A 21,332-nucleotide genomic window follows, 5' to 3' on the forward strand; every position below is an offset into this window, starting at 1 on the left:
CCCTGCCGCTCCAATACATAAGATATTGGGGAACTGGCACTTACTTGTGTTGAACTACGCAGTAACTTTGCAAGCTAGACCTATATAGCTTGTGGCAATATAGAAGGGAGGATATATTGCATATAACTCAGCATGGTCATTAAATTATGAAATATGTCCTGGGCCATTTATTTGATTAAGTTACTTACCAGACGGAGCTATGTTCTGATTATATGACCGAGTACCTTGCAGTATATCCTCCCTCCTATATTTCCACAAACTATGATAGGTCTAGAATGTGGAGTTGCGGTATACACGTAACAACGTAGTTTTACAGAAGTAAGTGCCAGGTCCACAATACCTTATGTACATGTAGTGGAGAGGCTGGGCCAGTAGTTCTGTATCGGGCAAACCAAAATACCTCCTGAAACACCCTGACCGTAAAGTATTTATTACATTTTATTTTTGAGTTCGTTGCCCGAGACAGATATTTTGCTCTATAACTCAGTTCACGGACAGACAATTTCCACAGTTAACGATGCAAAATACGCCGAAGATATATATAGAGGCGCACATGAACAGGTAAAGCAAACATGAAAAGAACACTAGGTTCAAGAACATATAATTACGCAGACCGTATCGGCAACTAATATACTACACACAAAACTATACATGCATATTTCCGACATTCACAGGTCAACACACATAAGCAACACATATAACGCCTTCGGATTTAGGAGAGATGCGTTGACTCCTAAGTGGAAATGTTCTATAACATCTAATGTAAGCTTAAAGCTGTGCTCGTTTATAAGTTATCCCTTTCATACAAATGTATATAATTTTTGGACTGATGTGACATATACTTGACACGTAATTCCTGTTCGTTTCTTTATCCTGGTACCATTTAAGCTCAAGATCTGTGGAGTTCTTAAAAATCTAATGCACCACATATGTAGCCCATGCACAACATATGTATCCCATTCGGTTTTTCGCCCAAAAATATTTTCCTAGCAAAGTGATCGCCAAATATTTTTTCTTCTGGGTGGGGTTTAGCATACGGAAGGTTGCGAGGGCAAAATTAAGCAGGCGCAGGTCAACTAAACAACATATTTCCACCAGTTGATAAAAATGATGCTATTTTTCAGTTATACCGCTTCACGGAGGATAAGTTTTTCTCCGTCATTTCTACAAATACAGGTAAGGTAAATGCACTTACATGCTAGGTAATGTATACTCGGTTGCACTGCATCGCGATTTTTTGGCAAAACAATGTCATTTTCACAATATTCAAACACAAATAAAAATCTCACGTATTTTTCTGTGAAATGTTTACCACATATGTACTACCGGAAGCACAACATATGATTTTAAGCGGTGCCCATTTGGGAATACATATGTTGGATCCCCTCCCGTGACATTGCACAACTGTCTTGATTTATTTACACACAGTAAGCTGGTTATTCACTTTGCAGAATAATTCGCCATCAACTTCGTCCAAATTTAACTCTTCCGCAAGACGTATTACCAATTCCAGCCCTAGTGTGTTTAAACAAAGGAGCATGACGACCTACCATTTGGCGCCATGCATATGCGAAGAAACAGTTCATCTAAATTTTACAACAAAGACATATTAGAATCAAAATAATTTTTAGCAAAACCGTGTTTTAACACTATTTATACACTCGGGCGGTTATACCTGGTTCGAAATAATTTCACCCAGGGAGCATAATAATTTGAACAATCTTGTTAAAGGGTCACACAGGCATCAATTGCGTGAAATTATTAAAAACTGGGCAGCGGTTTCATACAAGAAGATTCAAATTTATACTTATGCTAAAATAACTCTATCTTGGTTGGGCAACCAGGACAGGAGAATTAAATTTTATGAACATATCAAAGAAACTCTAAGTTGTATTAAGCACCAAGCAAACACAAGCAAGATGTTAAAGTTTCAAACAAATCCATAACTTGACTTAAATCTGATTAACCACCTTTAACTTGTATTCTGAGGAAAGACTGAAACAAGGTCAAGTGTACTTTATTAGGTCCATAAATATTATCTCAAACTGCTCTACATCAAACAAATAGTACATCATGGTCAAATACAGCTGTCGCAAAAGTAGTTCAAAACAACCACAAAAATGCTTATTTAAGAGTAAGACCTTTTGTACTATATAGGTTGTAGTATACAACAATGTCAAAATGACAAGAAAAGATCAACTAGATAATTATATAATTATGTGCACATGTCAATCTGTCTAAAATTCTCCATCTTCCTAAAACACAGATCTGATGACAGCTCATTTAAATTCATCTGTATAATTGGATTTCCAATATTGCTATTTTTATTCCCACCAATCTATTTTTATTTGAACCAATTAGATGACTCGTTTCAACACGGCTAAAAGGGACTGGACTCAGATTTTGGCTAAAATAATTTTCTTCAGAATAAAAGATCAATTATATTATGAATAGGATTTCTCTCTATCTGTTCTGGGTGCTTTATCTCACTCTGTCCCTCTGGTCAGATCACTCTGTGTCTGTACTAGTAGAGGATGAATTTCGCGTCTTGCTATATGTAAAGCGCTCTTATCATTAAAAGGGTGCTATATAAATCTGGTATAATATATAAAATAAATGTATGAGATTTTGTTTCTAAACTGTCTTTAAAAAAAAGTGAAATCAAGAGAAAATCACGCTCGAGTCGGGATTTGAATCCAGGCCGCTGTGACAATAAATATTTCCCTGCCTTCTCCACCAATACACCACAGAGGAACACGTACTTATCGATGGTAAAATATAAAGATTTATCATTAAGGCAGTTAACCTCCGTTACTCCTTACGAACACTTTTCAATTTTGGAACAAGGACCTGCGTTCAATAAACGCTTGATGCCCCCGGTGGCATCCTTGTCGATAAGATAAGAAGTCCAAAACGAGGTCAAGGTCAAACTGAGGTCAGGTGATGTTTGAAGATGAAGAATGGTCACAGGTTACATCTGCATTAGTATCAAGTCATTCTAGTATGGGGTATTGATGCTCGACGAAATGGTCCCATTTGGTTAACCAACAGATGGTCCATATAAAGCAACCTAAGTCCAAATGAGGTCAAGGTCAAGGTCAAACTGAGGTCAGGTGATGTCTGAAGATGAGGAATGGTCACAGGTTACATCTGCATTAGTATCAAGTCATTCTAGTAAGAGGTATTGATGTTAGACGAAACGGTCCCATTTGGTTAACCTCGTACGGACAGATGAACGGACGGACAGGTCAATCACTATATGCCTCCCGCATCAGTAGATGCCGTGGGCATAAAAAAATAAGCAACTAATTTTCATGTGTTTCTATAAGCTTTCTTATTAGATTTATAAACCCATACGCGAGATTCACATACTGAAAACTGGAATCCCAGGTTTAATATAGATTTTTTCAAAATTTCTACTTTCACTTTCAAAATGTTGAAAGCATGGGCCGATTTGGCTAGTTATCAAACCTGGCCGAGGACTTATTGGCAAACACATTTTGTCCAAGTTTGGTGACGATCGGATGAGAAATGTTCGACTTACAGTGCGGACAAGTGTGTACAGTGCGATTTTCGGTAATTCAAGGGCCATAATTCTGAAGTGCCTGGGCCAATTTAGCTAGCTATTGAACTTTGCTGAGGATTTACTGGCAAACACATTTTGTTCAAGTTTGGTGAAGATCGGATGAGAAATGTTCAACTTAGAATGCAGACAAGTGTGTACAGTGCGATTTTCGGTAACTCAAGGGCCATAATTCTGAAGTGCCTAAGCCAATTTGGCTAGTTATCAAACCTGGCCAAGGACTTACAGGCAAACACATTTTGTTCAAGTTTGGTGAAGATCGAATAAGAAATGTTCGACTTAGAGCGCAGACAAGATTTGTGACAGACAGACAGACACACACACACACACACAGACATCTCCATGTCCTGAGTAAATCAATAGGTCTCCCACACCACTGTGTGGTGGGAGACATAATGATGTTAATACTGCGTGACACATGCCCTTTTACAAAATTATCTGACCGTGTTCCAACAAATGGCATGATGATCGACCTTGACCTTCGACCTACTGACCCTTAAATCTGTAGGAGCCATCTAATGACCACAGGCAATCATCCTATGAAGTTTGTAGGCCTATGTGTTTTTTGTTACTGGGAAGATACCATTTTCTGTGTAAGTGACTGTGGCCTTGGCCTTTGACCTACTGACCCACAAAGTCATAATAGACATTTACTGATCAGAGGCAATCATCCATGGATTTTGATGACTGTAGACCTAAGTATTCTTTAATTACTGAGCTGAAATCGTTTTCAGTTTCAAGCTCACTGTGACCTTGATCTTTGGTATACTGACCCCAAATGTATAAGGAGTCATCTATTGATCATAGGCAATCATCCTATGAATTTTGATAACTGTAGGCTAAAGCGTTCTTTATCTATTGAACAGAAACCGTTCTTAGTGTACGTCACTGTGCTGATCTTTGACCTGCAGACCCCAAAAACCAAACAGGTCATCTAATGACTACAGACAAACATCCTATGAAGTTTCACAAGTGTAGGCTAAAGGGTTCTTTAGTTATTGAGCACAAACCAGTTTTAGTCTCAAGGCTCTTGCGACCTTTGACCTACTCACCCCGAAACATTACAGGTCAGCTACTGACCATAGGCAAGCATCCTATGAAATTTGACGACTTTCGGCCGTAACATTCTTTACTTACTGAGCAGAAACAGTTTTCAGATTCAATGTCATTGTGACCTTGACCTTTGACCTACAGAGCCCCCAAAACAATTAGGTCATCTACTAACCACAGGTAATCATCCTATGAAGTTTGACAAATGCAGGTCAAGGTGTTCTTTAGTTACTGACGGCAAACTGTTTTCAGTCTCCAGGTCACGGTAATCTTTGACCTACTGACCCAAAACATTTTTAAGGACCATCTACTAACCACAGGCAATCATCCTATTAAGTTACACAACTTAATACAAGGCATTCTGAATTTCTTTAGCGGAAACCATTATCCAATTCCACTGTGACCTTTATCATTGAACTACTGACCCCAAAACAATCAGGATCATATACTGGCCGCAGTCAATCACCTTTATGAAGTTTTAAGTTTCCACTTAATAAATATAGGGAAAAGTGACCAAACCGCCTAGCAGCCATGTTTTTCGACGAAACATAATATTTGTAAAATCTTCGTATAAGGTCACCAAAGAAACATTAAATTTTGTGTAAAATTATAAAATTAAGCCTGCTGTCTCTGACAAGATAATCCTTAAAGTTTCCAACATATACATACTGGGAACTAGATGCCCACAAGCAACATGTCGAGCCCGCCCTTTGACCCATAACTGTAACCTTGACCTTTGAGATAGAGTCCGTCATGCCAAATATAAACAAGATTCCTCAAAGCATGCCAAAGTTATGGGTCGTACAAGATTTGACATGACCTTTGACCTCCAACTGTGACCTTGACCTTTGAGATAGGAACCTGGGGTTTGCGCATGACACTCTGTCTCATTGAGGTTGACATTCATGCCAAATATACTGTATAACAAGAGCACCGCCTTGCGGGTGCTGACGCTCATCTGATTTTTTTTTGTGTAATAGAAATATTGTCCTACCCATGATTTTCTAAGTCTAAAAAGGGCCATCATTCTTGCAAAAAGCAGGTTAGAGTTCTGTTTCTTGATGTTCAGTGTCCACTTATGATGGTGAAAAACTGTTGAAAGTTTTAAATCAATAGCTTTGATAGTTTATGAGAAAAGTTGACTTAAACATAATACTCAACCAAGAAAATTATTTTCTAAGTCCAAAAAGGGCAATAATTATTGCAAAAAGCAGGATGGAGTTATGTTGCTTGCTGTACAGGGTCAGCTTATGATGGTCAACAAGTGTTGCAAGTTTCAAAGCAATAGCTTTGATAGTTTAAGAGAAAAAGTTGACCTAAACATAAAACTTAACCGAGAAATCTGATATTTTCTAAGTCCAAAAGGGGCCATCATTCTTGCAAAAAGCAGGATGGAGTTATGTTTCTTGCTGTACAGGGTCAACTTATGATGGTGAACAAATGTTGCAAGTTTTAAAGCAATAGCTTTGATATTTTAGGATAAAAGCTGACCTAAACATAAAACTTAACCAAGAAAACTGATTTTCTAAGTCCAAAAGGGGCAATAAATATTGCAAAAAGCAAGATGGAGTTATGTTTCTTGATGCACAGGGTCTGCTTATGATGGTGAACAAGTATGCCAAGTTTCAAAGCAATAGCTTTGATAGTTTAGGAGAAAAGTTGACCTAAACATAAAACTTAACCAAGAAATCTGATATTTTCTAAGTACAAAAGGGGCCATAAATCTTGCAAAAAGCAAGATGGAGTTATGTTTCTTGCTATACAGGGTCAGCTTATGATGGTGAACAAGTATTCTAAGTTTCAAAGCAATAGCTTTGATAGTTAGGAGAAAAGCTGACCTAAACATAAAACTTAACCAGGCAACGCCGACGCATACGCCGACAACCGCTCAAGTGACGACAATAAGTCATCATTTTTTTTCAAAAAATCAGATGAGCTAAAAACAAATTCCTCAATGCATGTCAAAGTTATGGCCCAAACAAGATCTGACATGACCTTTGACCTCCAACTGTGACCTTGACCTTTAAGTAGGAACCTGGGGTTTGCACATGACACTCTGTCTCACTGAGGTTAACATTCCTGCCAAATATATACAGGATTGTTCCATGCATGTCAAAGTTATGGTTCGGACAAACAAATCCAGATGGACGGACGCACACACATACACCGAACAGCCATCTGGACAACTATGTCCTCGCTTCCGCAAGCGGGCTTGACAAAAAGTGACTGCACCCTCTGGCGCCCATGTTTTTTGATGAATCAAAATAATATGAACAATCTTGGAAAAGGGTCACACAATGACCCATTTGTATGAAATTCTAAAATCGGGCCAGCAGTTTCATACAAGATTTTTAAAGTTTCCACTGTATACATATAAGTGACCACACACCCCTGTGGCTATGTTTTTTTTTTGATGAATCAAAATAATTTGAGCAATCTTGGTAGAGTCACACAAGGACCTTTTGTGTAAAATTATTTTACAATCAGGCCAGCAGTTTCATACAAGAAGATTTTTGAAGTTTCCACTACATACATGTTGGCCCTCATGCGGCCATGTTTTTCATGAATCGGAATAATTTGAAAAATCTTGGTAGAAGGTCACACAAAAACCGTTTTTGTGAAATTATTTTAAAATCGGGCCAGCAGTTTCATACAAGAAAACTTTACATATATATTCTCAAATGACTTGGTTTGTTGGAACATTCTTATGTTGATGATCCATGATCGTTCCAAGATTCCAACACAGGAAAGTTCCCATATACCAGGTATATATATCGGTACATTACAAAATGAATTGAATTAGGTTCCAACATGATTACATATGTAGGGAAAAGTGACCATGCCCTCTCAGGCAGCTACTCTTTTTTAACAAATTATATAAGGGCCATTAGTTCGAAGTTATTTCGAAATCCGATCTGCGGTTTAGGAGCAGGGGTGTGGAATTCCTATGTCCGACTTGTCCGACACGAGACTTTTTGACGGCGGACAAGTGAGTTTTTGCATTCCGTTTGTCCGTGGACAAGCACAAATTTTCTGGTTTGACATGAGGAAAGGAAAGAATAATTTAGAAACGCTGAACATTGCTTCAAGTTTATGAAGTCTATATTAAACGAATTTGACGTATGAAATGGTTGTTTCACTCGCTGAGGGCCTCTCAATTTCTGCAGTTTTGGGAAAATCATACTGCGTCTTAATTAAGCATCTAATTTTCTGCATTCTGATTGGTTCCGTCACGGTCTCGCGTGATTCTGCACATGGTATCTCGGTGAATAGAAACCGGAACCGTAAACAATTATCAGTGATTCACAAAATTTTGGACAAACTCGTTGTTGCAATTTCGTCCCCTGAAAAAAATGGAAGGCAACAGCCAAAGCACAAAGAGCTCGCTAGTACGAGTCAGACAGTTTCATGTGTCCTGGCTTCGCATGGTATGATTGGCAGTCTTCTAGGCATTTCTGTTAAATGTTCGACTGCCTCGTGGACGAACACAGGCAAAAGTGTTGTAAGCTTATTTTTTACAGTTACAGTATTACACTTTACTACGATTGCTGATTACTACCTGTAGATTATTGTGCAAAATAAAGAATTATCATTGTTTTCATCGAAAATCCGGGCAAGTAAGTTTTGACTGCGGACAAGTAGATTTTTAAGTCTTATTTGTCCGTGGACAAGTGAAAAATATTAGGATTTCCACACCCCTAAGGAGATATCAATTTTTAGCTCTGGCAGTCCATATATGCAACCAAGCAGAACCGTTTGAGCAACTCTGGAAAAGGACTACCCAAGGAACATGTATCCAGGCCAAGTTTTACCGACTTCCATCAAATGGTTTCAGAGGAGATTTAATCTGAAGAATATTTTGGACAGACAGACGGACACCAGATGGTGAGTGATCACAATAGCTCACCCATGAGCACTTCATCCTCAGTTGAGCTAACACTTGTAAAAATACACCATCGAAGTGTTACTATACACTTACTAAACAGCAATGGTAGGCCTGAAGTGGTTTTCAGCATGACTAAAGCTATATTGCATGAGGCGTTAGGAACATCATTGCCATTTCATGAGTTGTTAATTATTTAACAAAAAAATGATTACTCCATTGCTTGAATCAGTTCATTATACAAAATATTGACAAACAAAGGGAAGTAATTCAGATAACAGACAAGGTCACTTAGTGTCTATGATGTTTAGAAACAAATGGAAGTAATTCAGATAATAGACGAAGTCACCAAGTGTCTATGATGTTTGCGAATAATAATATTTTTAGAATTAAGGTACAAACTGCTGCCATGCAGAAGGATTTTGGACTGACACACAGGCAGCACTATATGGCCCCAGAAGAGCATAAAATCCACCCAATAGGAGCAATAGTACTCATGTCACCAAGATATCTTGGCCTAGACATGCATGTACGGGCTGTAGCTCACTTGGCCAACTGCAGGTTCGAAATCTCATCCAGGATGAGGAACATTTCACGTGTGTTACCATGCTGTTACCCAGCTGAATGTCAGTGGTCCCATGCAGACCACCTAGGGCTGAAATTATAAAATTTAATGCTCTGACACACATGTGGTGTCTTTCACCAGCACTGAGCTGAACATTTGCCATATGACCTTAATCATGTTCATGTCACTTAAAACCCAGCAAAAAAAAAAACAAGAGGGCCATGAAGGCCCTGTGTCGCTCACCTGACCTTGACCTTGACCTAAAGATCATCAAGATTAACATTCTGACCAAGTTTCATTAAGATATGGTCATAAATGTGGCCTCTAAAGTGTTAACTAGCTATTCCTTTGATTTGACCCTGTGACCTAGTTTTTGACCCGACATGACCCAGATTCGAACTTGACCTAAAGATCATCAAGATTAACATTCTGACCAAGTTTCATTAAGATATGTTCATAAATGTGGCCTCTAAAGTGTTGACTAGCTATTCCTTTGATTTGACCTGGTGACCTAGTTTTTGACCCGACATGACCCAGATTGGGACTTGTCCTAAAGATCATCAAGTTCAACATTTTGACTAAGTTTCATGAAGATACAGTCATAAGTATGGCCTCTAAAGTGTTAACAAGCTTTTCCTTTGATTTGACCTGATGACCTAGTTTTTAATCCCACCTAACCCAGATTTAAGCTTGAGCTATAGATCATCAATATTAACATTTCGACCAACTTTCATTAAGATATGGTCATAAATGTGGCCCCTACAGTGTAAACTAGCTTTTCCTTTAATTTGACCTGGTGACCTAGTTTTTTATCCTACATGGCCCAGATTCAAACTGGACCTTAAAATCATCAATATTAACATTCTGACCCAGTTTCATGAAGATACAGTCATAAATGCAGCCTCTACAGTGTTAACAAGCTTTTCCTTTGATTTGACCTGGTGACCTAGTTTTTGACCCCAAATGGCCTATTTATCGAACTCATCTAAGATTTCATTGAGGGTAACATTCTGACCAAGTTTCATTAAGATTGTGCCAAAATTGTGACCTCAAGAGTGTTAACAAGCTTTTCCTTTGATTTGACCTGGTGACCTAGTTTCTGAACCCAGATGACCCAATATCGAACTCATCCAAGATTTTATTGAGGGTAACATTCTGACCAAGTTTCATTAAGATTGGGCCAAAATTGTGACCTCTAGAGTGTTAACAGTCAAATTGTTGACGACGGACAGACAACTGACGATGACGGACACAGGGCGATCACTAAAGCTCACCTTTGAGCACTTTGTGCTCAGGTGAGCTAAAAATAAAATAAAATAAAATAATTGCTTTTTCTGAGGGCAAACATCAGAAAATATCAATTTAATTTATATAATAACAAGAGGTGCCACTAATGGTGACAAATGCCCCCGCAGCACCTTGAACTTTGACCTAGTGACCCCAAAGTCAGTAGGGGTGGTGTACTCATAAAGTACTATCAGCATGTGAAGTTTGAAGGTCCTGGGTGAAGTGGCTTGCATGTAAAGTGCCTTCATGCAAAAAGTTAAGGTTGGCCCCTGTGACCTTGACCTTTGACCCGGTGACCCCAAAGTCAGTAGGGTTGGTGTACTCATAAAGTACTATCAACAGGTAAAGTTTGAAGGTCCTGGGTTAAGAGGTTCGCGAGTAAAGTGCCTTCATGCAAAAAGTTAACGTTGGCCCCTGTGACCTTGACCTTTGACCTGGTGACCCCAAAGTCAGTAGGAGTGGTGTACTCAATAAGTACTATCAGCATGTGAAGTTTGAAGGTCCTCGGTGCAGTGGTTCGCCAGTAAAGTGCCTTCATGCAAAAAGTTAACGTTGGCCCCTGTGACCTTGACCTTTGACCTGGTGACCCCAAAGTCATTAGGGGTGGTGTACTCAATAAGTACTATCAGCATGTGAAGTTTGAAGGTCCTGGGTGCAATGGTTCGCCAGTAAAGTGCCTTCATGCAAAAAGTTAACGTGGGCCCCTGTGATCGTGACCTTTGACCTGGGTACCCCAAAGTCAGTAGGGTTGGTGTACTCATAAAGTACTATCAACATGTAAAGTTTGAAGGTCCTGGGTGAAGTGGTTTGCGAGTAAAGTGCCTTCATGTAAAAAGTTAATGTTGGCCCCTGTGACCTTGACCGTTGACCTGGTGAACCCAAAGTCAGTAGGAGTGGTGTACTCATTAAGTACTATCAGCATGTGAAGTTTAAAGGTGCTGGGTGCAGTGGTTCGCGAGTAAAGTGCCTTCATGCAAAAGGTTAACGTTGGCCCCTGTGACCTTGACCTTTGACCTGGTGACCCCAAGTCAGCAGGGGTGGTGTACTCAATAAGTACTATCAGCATGTGAAGTTTGAAGGTCCTGGGTGCAATGGTTCGCCAGTAAAGTGCCTTCATGCAAAAAGTTAACGTTGGCCCCTGTGACCTTGACCTTTGACCTGGTGACCCTCAAGTCAGTAGGGGTGGTATACTCAATAAGTACTATCAGCACGTGAAGTTTGAAGGCCCTGGGTGCAGTGGTTCGCGAGCAATCTGACTAAAGTACATATCCTATTACGCTACGCATAGGATCTGAGAACGACCTATTCATGGCCTCGTTCTGACGACCCTTTCGCTAGCCAATCAGAGCCTAGCTTACAACATTTTGCAAATCTACCTGTAGATTTGACTTTTAATATTTACAATTCTTCTGTCGCATTGTGTCAGATGACCGGTTAGCTCAGTTGGTAGGCCACTTGCTTTGTAAGCGAGGGGTCTCGGGTTCGAGCCCTGAAATAACTGCATATTTTTCTTACTCTTTGGCATTCGGAACAAGTCGTCTGATTGGTTAAAATAAAAATAGCAATACTGGAAATCCAAAATATACAGAAGACGTATGTGAATGGGTCGTTCTCAGATCTTCATTTAGAAGATCAAGTACTTCAGTCAGATTGGTTCGCGAGTAAAGTGCCTTCATGCAAAAAGTTAACATTGTGACTAACGAACTAACTAACGAACGAACGGACAAACGGACGGACAGTTGAAAACTAATATGCCTCCCTTCGGGGCATAAAGAACAGTCTTCAGTCACAGAGGTATAAAAACAACTGTATTTAATTTATTATTAGAGATGCTAACTGAAATGAATGAGGTTATATTAGAATTTCATTAATATTAATATCAATACAAACAATAGGACACTCTTTACAGCCTTACACAATACAAGCAACACAACATTCAGTATTCACTTACCTTCAGTATCAACTGCTTTTGATGTGGATTTTCATACAAAGATGCTTTTTTTCACTGCACTCTAAATAATATGCATGGCACTCCTGTAAAATACAACAAAGCTAAATATAAACAACATTCATTCAGTGCAAAAAAATAAATAAAACCAATAGGCTGAAACATCAATAACTTACACATATTTTAAAACATTTTTTAACATCCGGACAATATTCCTGTAATCCCAATATCAACTAAGTAGGCCAGCCGACTGTAAAAAGGTCATCCTCTCTTACATATTGATCAACACTATGTGACCTAAAATAGTCTATTTTTAGGTATAAGCTTGTACATAAAACAAGCCTGGTTCCCCTCATTATGTTGATCATAATGCAGTAGGCCAGGATCCAAATGTAGGTGATCTCAGTGCACACATGTTAATGAATTTAAAAATTATGTATCTGATTAAATCTCATACATTACACAAGTCCGGAATCAAGTACACATTATGTATGTATGTGTGTAAATGTTTTAAAATTACTTACAGCACTGAGCAGTGAGACTGAAACTGACTCCTTTATATAATTGGAAAACCCAAGTGTACCTCATGGGACAAATTACTCACTGAGAAAGAATGACATAATGGCCCAAGATTGCTCATCCGGGTAGGTATCAATACAGTCCAATTTTTTTTTTAACAAATCAACTTGAAGATGGTCAAACAATGAAATACTGTATATTACTGTATATACAAGTTCAGTGTATCCTATATATACATTCAAAGTAAATATGCCCTGCCATGCATTCTAGGAAATTACATGTCTTTTCTTAATTAAAGAAAAAACATGACTTTTAACAAGAGAACAATAATGGCCCTATATCACTCACCTGAGTTTAATTGCTTGCTTGGACATATTTCTTTGCTAAAGCTTAAAAAAAAAAATCTAGGTGAGTAGGTCATGGTAAAGATTATTCAAAATATTAATCTACTGAAATCTGTTAAAAAACTAGGTGTTTTTGTCACAAAAACATATGTCTGCCCCAATGTATACCTTTAGCGCTGGTGGCCATTTTGTGCAGCAAAGCGGAACATGTCAGTGATATGCACAACTAGGCTTGGTTCTGATCACTCCTGTGAAGTTTCATCGAAATCAGTCCAGCAGTTTGACCTGTGAAAGCCTGACAAGATTTTTCTATTTTTAGCTCTGGTGGCCAATTTGTGCAGTGAAGCGGAACATGCCAGCTCTATGCACAACTAGGGTTAGTACTGATCACTTCTGTGAAGTTTCGCTGAAACCCAGACAGCAATTTGACCTGTGTAAGTTGGCCAAGATTTATCAATCTTTAGCTCTGGCGGCCATTTTGTGCAGCGAAGCGATACGTGTCTGCGATATGCATAACTAGACTTGGTACTGACCATTCCTGTGGAGTTTCGTTAAATCCAGCCTTTGCGGATATTTGGTGCAGCAAAGCGGAACGTGCCAGCAATATGCACACTTAGACTTGGTACTGATCACTCTTCTGAAGTTTCGTCGAATTCCAGCCAGCAGTTTGACCTGTGAAAGCCAGACAAGCTTAATATGGACAGACGGACAGAAAGACGGCGAAGGCAAAAACAATACGTCTCCCCCACCTAAGCTGCTTCAGATATTTCTCATTGTTAATTTGAAATATGAAGTATTTCATAGAATAAATGAAGGAATCTAAATTTTTGATGCAAAAATGAAAAGAAAACAGCTGTCTCTGCAGCTTTGAACCCACGCGGCAAAAGACCTGTTGAACACAAGCAGTATGCTTTACCTCTGAGCTAATTTGTAACTGGTACCAAAACTAGAAATATTTAGATTTCAACAAGTTACAAAAATGCTGAATTCCCTATAGATGCTTCATTTAAATCTATCTATAGCCACGTTTGTAACTATCACCTTATCGGGGCATAGTAATTACTTCCGAAGGTTGCCGAATTGCCTAGCAAGAAAATATAATCACACGGAAGTTGCCGATCTACTGTTTTAAATTAGTTTTAGCAACTACATGGTTTTCTGACTAAAACTGACTTGCTTCCCTGTGATTAATTTCAGAAATGTCTCCTAAGCACAGTCAATATGCTGTGAACAGAGTGTGTGTAAATTGCATCAGACTGATTAAATGTTGGAACAACCAGCAAAATAAAAGCAACTGAAGAAATAATCAAGCTGAATTTTATGTCAAAACAAAATAAAGTGCTACACTATAACTGATATATACAATGCCTGCCTCATTTAAACATCCTCTCTCACATGTATCACTTTCAATTTCCGAAACATCCTTTCTAACACAAGAGGGCCAAGATGGCCCTAGGTCGCTCACCTTAGAAACACACCATAACAGTGTAAACATGTTTGACCTAGTGATTTCATGGAAACAAAATTTAATATTCTGACCAATTTTCATTAAGACTGGAACAAAAATGTGGTCTCTTAAGTGTAAACAAGCATTTTCTTCAATTTGACCTAGTGACTTAGTTTTTGAGCCAAGATGACCTACATTCAAATTTGACCTAGATTTGGTCAAGGCAGTCATTCTGACTAAATTTCATCAACCTCAATTGAAAAATACAGCCTCTATCGCATACAAAACGTTTTTCTTTGATTTGTCCTAACAACCTAGTTTTTGAACCCAGATGACCCATATTCAAACTTGACCTTAATTTCATCAAGGCCATCAATCTGACCAAATTTCATGAAGATCAATTGAAAAATACAGTCTCTATTGTATACACAAGGGTTTTCTTTGATTTGACCTAGTGAAATAGTTTTTGACCACAGATGACCCATATTCTAACTTGACCTAGATTTTGTCAAGGCAATCATTCTGACTAAATTTTATGAATATCAAAATTAATAATGTAAAATGCAGCCCCTTTTGCGTACACAAGGTTTTTCTTTAATTTGACTGGGCGACCCAGTTTTTGACCCTAGATGACCCATATTCAAACTCCTCTTAAGATTTCATACAGACAAACATTCTGAATAAATTTCATGAAGATCAATTGAAAAATACAGCCTCTATCACATACAGGTTTTTCTTTGATTTGACCTAGTGACCTAGTTTTTAACTCGAGATGACCCATTTTCAAACTTGGCCTAGATTTCATCAAGGTAATCATTCTGACAAAATTTCATGAAGATCAGTTGAAAAATGCAGCCTCTATCGCATTCACAAGGTTTTTCTTTGATTTGACCTAGTGACCTAGTTTTTGACCCCAGATAACCCATTTTCCAACTTGGCCTAAATTTCATCAAGGTAATAATTCTGACCAAAATTCATGAAGATCAATTGAAAAATACAGCCTCTATTGCATAGACAAGGTTTTTCTTTGATTTTACCTAGTGACCTGGTGACCCATTTTCAAACTTGGCCTAGATTTCAATCAAGGTAATCATTTTGACAAATTTTCATGAAGATCAAGTGAAAAATACAGCCTCTATTGCATACACAAGGTTTTTCTTTGATTTGACATAGTGACCTAGTTTTTGACCCCAGATGACCCATTTTCGAATTTATCCTAGGTTTAACCAAGGTTATCATTCTGACTAAATTTCATGAAAATCAGTTGAAAAATACAGCCTCTATCACATACACAAGCCAAATGTTGATGGACGACAGATGACAGACAGACAATGGACACCAGACATCGAGCGATCACAATAACTCACCTGAGCATTGCTCAGGTGAGCTAAAAACCCACTGCACTCTCACTAACAAATACTGACTTCATACGCAAAAGCATTATTCCTTAGTAACCTAAAGACAGAGCACCTGCTTCTGGTGCAGGAGGTTGTGGGTTCACTCCCTGACTATGCCAAACATCCTCATTGCTAGACACTTTTAACAGACAAACCCACTCTCACTGCCGCATACCTTCAACAGACAAACCCATTCTCACTGCTAAAACGTCAATCACAGACATCTTTGATAGACAAAGCCTCTCTGACTAACCTCATATTGACAAACAGTATTTCACTATCATACTGCCTCCTCTGTTATCTAGTGACAGAGTGCCTGCTTGAGTTCATGGATTCACTCTCTTGACTAGACATACCAAACAAGTGAAAAATGAGCTTCTTCATTTTTGTAGTAAGAGTAGTTCTAGGACTAGTCAGCCTGGCTGTCAGTATAATTTGAGTGGGTGGGATATCATGTCAAGTGTTGACAAAAGGCAACGCTATAAAGATGCGCACTGTACTCACTGCTACATGTACAAGTAGAAACTGCCGTTTACATGACTGAAAAGTTTAAAAAAAGCCAAATCATACAAGAAGCAATCCCACTTGGGCCCTGGGGACCTGCTTTGCAGCAACTCCAACTACAAATCCCACCTCTGGGAGTAACACAAGCATCGGCAACTGTCTATGCAACCTTACAATTGCCTCTAGCTCCGCCAGCACGATAGTTACTGTGGGCACTAACAATATATTGCCACAGAACAGAGACAACTCCAAAGATGAGGATAACCTTAGACATATCCAATATGTGGATGCCTCTTTGCAAAGAAGCAATATAGATCCTAAGTAAATGTGTAGAGTCTCAAGGCATAAAAGACTACACACTAATCATGCAGCAATAGTATGATATCAACAAGAGCTGTCAGAGGACAGCAACGCTCGACTATTCAACAGCCTTGTCAATTGAATGAATACAAAAGTTGAAAAAGGGGCATAATTCTGTACAAATGCAAAACAGGGTTATGGAACCTGCACAGTGCTTATCAGCTCATGACAGTGGACAAATGTGTGAAGTTTCAATCCATTCCCATTAGTGGGTACTGAGATATCAGCTTACATACAAAACCTTAACCGAAAACAGCTGAGTTGAAAAAGGGGCATAATTTTGTAAAAATGCAAATAGTTATTGAACCTACGTACTGCATGTCACATCATGACAGTGATAAAGTGTGTGAAGTTTCAATCCATTCCCATTAGTGGATACTGACATGCAAAAACTGCTAAGTCGAAAAAGGGGCATAATTTTGAAAAAATGCAAAGTAGAGTTAAGGGACCTAGGCAGTGCATGTCAGATCATGACAGTGAACAAGTGTGTGAAGTTTCAATCCATTACCACAACAGTTGGTCATTACCACAACTGGTTACTGAGATACCAGTTTACATACAAAAACTTTACCAAATCTGGACGCCGACGCGGATGCTGACCCATGGGCGAGTCCAGTAGCTCTACTATTCTTTGAATAGTCAAGCTAAAAATTAATGAGATCATGCATTGTGACCCAGAGACAGAAAATAACACAAATATAAGATATAACAGGAAATACTTTTGGATCAATGAGCTTCATATTTTCCACCAAGTACTGGCAGTAGGGATCAGTATTTCTGGATAGAATGGGAATACTCAGTCACTTCATTTAACTTATATGTCTTTCTTTCATTCCCGTGCTACCTGTAAATATGCAAGTACAAAGAAAGCATTGATAACGAACCACTTACCTTTCAGGTGCAAAATTATGCACTTTTTAGCTTAGTTATACGGATATATAACTAACCACAAAAACAGTACATTAACTAGAGATGCTTTTGAGAAAAGCGCATGTCTCCCACAACTGCCCCTCTGAAAAATGTTAGTTTCTCTAGATGTTTTAGACGAGTGGATCCAATTAGATGGTCTGGATGAGTGGATCCAATCAGTAATTCAAGGGCCATAAATCAAAAGTGCCTGGACGGATTTGGCTAGTTATCGAACTTGGGTAAGGTCTTATGGCCAAACACATTTTGTTCAAGTTTGGTGAAGATCGGATGAGAAATGTTCGACTTAGAGAGTGGACAAGAGTAAACAGACGGATTTTTTTGGTAATTCAAAGGCCGTAACTCTAAAATGCCTGGACCGATTTGGCTAGTTATCAAACGTGGCCGAGGTCTCATGGTCAAACACATTTTGTTCAAGTTTGGTGAAGATCGGATGAGAAATGTTCGACTTAGAGTGTGGACAAGAGTAAAAAGGCCGATTTTTCGATAATTCAAGGGCCGTAACTCCAAAATGCCTGGACCGATTTGGCTAGTTATCGAACTTGGTCGAGGTCTCATGGTCAAACACATTTTGTTCGAGTTTGGTGAAGATCGGATGAGAAATGTTTGATTAAGAGTGCGGACATGAGTAAAAAGGCCAATTTTTCGATAATTCAGGGGCCGTAACTCCAAAATGCCTGGACCGATTTGGCTAGTTATCGAACTTGGCCAAGGTCTCATGGTCAAAAACATTTTGTTTTTAAGTTTGGTGAAGATTGGATGAGAAATATTCCAATTAGAGTGCGGACAAGAGTAAAAAGACCGATTTTTGGTAATTGAAGGGCCATAACTCCAAGAGGCCTGGACCGATTTGGCTAGTTATCGAACTTGGCTGAGGTCTTATGGTCAAACACATTTTGTTCAAGTTTGGTGAAAATCGGATGAGAAATGTTCACACAGACTGGAGTAAATCAATATGTCTCCCACACCACTGCGTGGTGGGAGACATAATAATGCAATACAAGCGTCTAGAAAATGTCAAGACCATACATTTGCTCGAATGCCGTCAAGAATGCAACGTCATTCGACGTCAATGTCATAACTCTTACAATAGAGGCGCAATGCACTACTACAGAAATCTGTGACAACATCATACAAACACTGTGAACAAGAGAACAGTACACTTGGTACAGAATGTCAAAAATGCATTCAGCATTCTGTCAGGAATGAGGATCTGTACAAAAGTGCACCAAGCTGCTATTCTAGCAATATAACTTCTGCCAGAAAGGGGGGATAAATAATGAAAGTGGATTAGAGGATCTCACCCTGGAATTTTTTTAAATAAAGGTATGAAATGGTGGCCTCTGGTGTCTAAATTTTCAGGTACTGAAATCGTTACCTCCCTCCTGTTAGGGGGTCTCCCCTTGTAAAATTTGAATTGGTGGCCTCTGGTGCAATTTGGAGTCTAAATTTTGAGGTACTGCAGGAGATACCTCCGGGGGGTCACAACCCCATCCCCCCCCCACCCCTGGACATTTTTTAAATATAGGTCTGAAATGGTGGCATCTGGTGCATATTTGGGTCTAAATTTTGAGGTACAGGTGGGGATGGTACCTCCCTCCTGTTAGGGGGGTTCAGGGTCCCCCGCATCCTCCCCTCACCTGGAAATTTTTGAAATACAGAAATACAGATATTGGTGGCCTTCGTAGTCCAACTAATTTGACGCGATCCTAGGAAATTTTGAGTTATTTTTCTAATGGGCAATATCTGCACTCGCGTCAAATTAAACACTCGAAAGACCAAAATAGTGAAGGAAATTTCTGATGAAATTGAAATTGCTGCCGATTTGGCTTTTAATAATAATAATAAATAGTGATTTTGTTATTATATATGCGATAAATTAGAGATAAATTCAAATGAAACTTGTATGTATTAAAAGGGGATTTAATTCCTCATTGACTTATGTAAAAATTATCATATATCCATAATTTCCAAAATTACGAATATTTTCTCCTGATTTAAATTATCCCGACGTCATGTGTTCTCCACATACATGTATTCTCGAGCTATTATGGAAATGGCCAGTATATTTTTTTAATCCTCACAAGTAAATACACAAGAGTGTAAACATTGTGTCTGTTGTTTTAAAAATGAAAATTAAACAGCTTACCTCGAGTCAAAGCAAGACAGTTTCAGTCTGATTTCAAATTATGTAATTAAGTTAGAAAATCTTAATGTAACTTTTAACATGGTTTAAAAATTGGTATATATCCATATATCTTCCATCAAGCAACATTACTGCTATCAAAATTTCTACATCGGAAGTCAATCAAAATAAACCATGATGACATCAATCTGCCCGATTTCAACTGTAAGAGATGGTGACTGCATAACGTAGCAATAGGGGTTACATGAAAGAACTGAAACACATATTTATTTTCTCAGATATAAATCAGTGCTGTCTGTAATGGAAATATTTTAGAGGAAAAGTGTTAACTTTTAAAAGAAGTTCAGCCTATAGCCTTTTGATATTGATGCTCATGAACAGACTCAATCAAACCGAGTCTGCAATTTTCACTGTTTGCCTCGTTTTCGGTGCTTCCGAGGGATCTACTTTTCAGATTTTATTTACTTCACAACAGCGGGTGTTAAGTGCTGTGTGGCGGCCGTAAAAAGTCGCCCCGACTTCATCTCAGTGTTGTTATATTTTCTGGTCCTTTGGGATCATTGATTTCAACTCATTTAGATTTGAAGATTGAATACTGCTTAAGCCAGTGCTAGGGGGCATGGGCAGTGTTGCATTTTCCATTACTGCTCATGAACAGACTCAATCAAACTGAGTCTGCAATTTTCACTGTTTACCTTGTTTTCGGTGCTTCCGAGGGATCTACTTTTCACATTTTATGTGAAAAATATGTAGCAATTTGGGGTTTTCGAATTATTTCAATTGTCAGATAAGTTGCTGGGCAACCATATCATTTCTGCATACCCTTTGTTTTAGTTTAGAAAGTAATGAAAAATGCTATTTTTATAAAATGGGTGATATTTCAAAATTATATACTTTTTGCAGTGACACAGTTTCACAACAGTGATTTTAACAGAAATGGTAAAAATATCAGTTTCAAAATATAGCTTGGGAATATATGACAGTTGCTTCCTGGAACTAGAAAGTAGGTCACTGACAAAATGTGCTACTATGAACACAACGAAAATAGAAACGTGTATTTTTTAAAGCAGGATGATCAGGAAGGGGTAAAATTTTGAGGAAATGGTAATTTGAAAGATGAATTTTAAATATGCCCGTTTTTGTTAGACTGTTGAGAACAGTCATAATACCTGGTGAGGATAACCCAATAGTGTACTGACGATTAATGTTTTAATACCTATGGCAATAAGCGCAAAACCAATAACTTTACATGACTGTGTACTGTGATTTATCCTCCATTATTTTGGTCTTTAAAAGTTTTCCTTTCAACAATCCGATCGAGTCTGACAGTGGAATTATTTCCTTAGCCAAAACTTGGGTGCAACTCTGGTGA

General features: G+C 38.5%; 2 protein-coding genes across 4 annotated transcripts in view; one reads left to right on the plus strand and one right to left on the minus strand.

Annotated features, from left to right (window-relative positions):
- The window catches only part of LOC123546814 (nuclear hormone receptor HR96-like), a 137,400-nt gene that overhangs the window by 115,731 nt on the left and 337 nt on the right, over positions 1-21,332 (minus strand). The window contains exons 1-2 of one of the 2 annotated variants that reach the window (XM_045333389.2): positions 12,493-12,641; positions 12,320-12,402 (exon numbers count right to left, since the gene is read on the minus strand). The gene's annotated coding sequence lies outside the window, so the exon portion shown is untranslated. Of the gene's footprint in view, positions 1-12,319; positions 12,403-12,492; positions 12,642-21,332 lie in introns of those variants that run through there. The other variant, XM_045333390.2, reaches the window with a different exon arrangement.
- The window catches only part of LOC123546812 (TATA box-binding protein-associated factor RNA polymerase I subunit B-like), a 37,214-nt gene continuing 36,808 nt past the window's right edge, over positions 20,927-21,332 (plus strand). Inside the window, exon 1 of one of the 2 annotated variants that reach the window (XM_053551122.1) lies at positions 20,927-21,064. The gene's annotated coding sequence lies outside the window, so the exon portion shown is untranslated. Of the gene's footprint in view, positions 21,065-21,303; positions 21,329-21,332 lie in introns of those variants that run through there. The other variant, XM_053551124.1, reaches the window with a different exon arrangement.

The sequence above is a fragment of the Mercenaria mercenaria genome, chromosome 9, assembly GCF_021730395.1.
Source record: "Mercenaria mercenaria strain notata chromosome 9, MADL_Memer_1, whole genome shotgun sequence".
Taxonomy (NCBI): domain Eukaryota; kingdom Metazoa; phylum Mollusca; class Bivalvia; order Venerida; family Veneridae; genus Mercenaria; species Mercenaria mercenaria.